Below are 579 nucleotides of genomic sequence, written 5' to 3' on the forward strand. Positions count from 1 at the left end.
CCTCCCCCAAAACCCACAAAACCACACTATGTTAACCAGTTTTATAATACATATTTATCACACGAATATATATCAATCTAGGTTTCCAGATTCATTCCATACGAGTGTTTTTTTCCGCCAACTTCCTGTGGTTGTACTCTGAACTGCTGCAAATTAGCTCATTAATTGCAAGCCAAAATGAGCCTGTGATGAGGAGCTGCAATCAATCAGCTGTTCTGTTTGTTTATTTTGTTTATTTTTTCTTTGTTTCTTGAATTTTTTTTTTGTGTTTCGATTCGTATTTTCTTTTTCTTTTTTTCTTATTGTGTTTGTCTTTTCTTATTCTTTCCTCTTGATTTCTTTCTTTTTGTCTAGTTCTTTTTTTTTCTTTTCTTCTTATTGTCTGTTCCTTTCTTTCCTTTATTTCCCTTCCTTTCTTTCCTTTATTTCCCTTCCTTTTTCTTTCCTTTCTCTTTTCCTCTTCCTTTTCCTTTATTTATTTCTTTTAGTCTTTTTCATTCTCTTATTTACGCTTTCGGGACATTTTGGCCAAATCAATTTATGGGTCAAATTCCCTTCTATGTGTGAGCATTTGTATCT

Source organism: Penaeus monodon, chromosome 20, assembly GCF_015228065.2.
Source record: "Penaeus monodon isolate SGIC_2016 chromosome 20, NSTDA_Pmon_1, whole genome shotgun sequence".
NCBI classification, from domain to species: Eukaryota; Metazoa; Arthropoda; class Malacostraca; order Decapoda; family Penaeidae; genus Penaeus; species Penaeus monodon.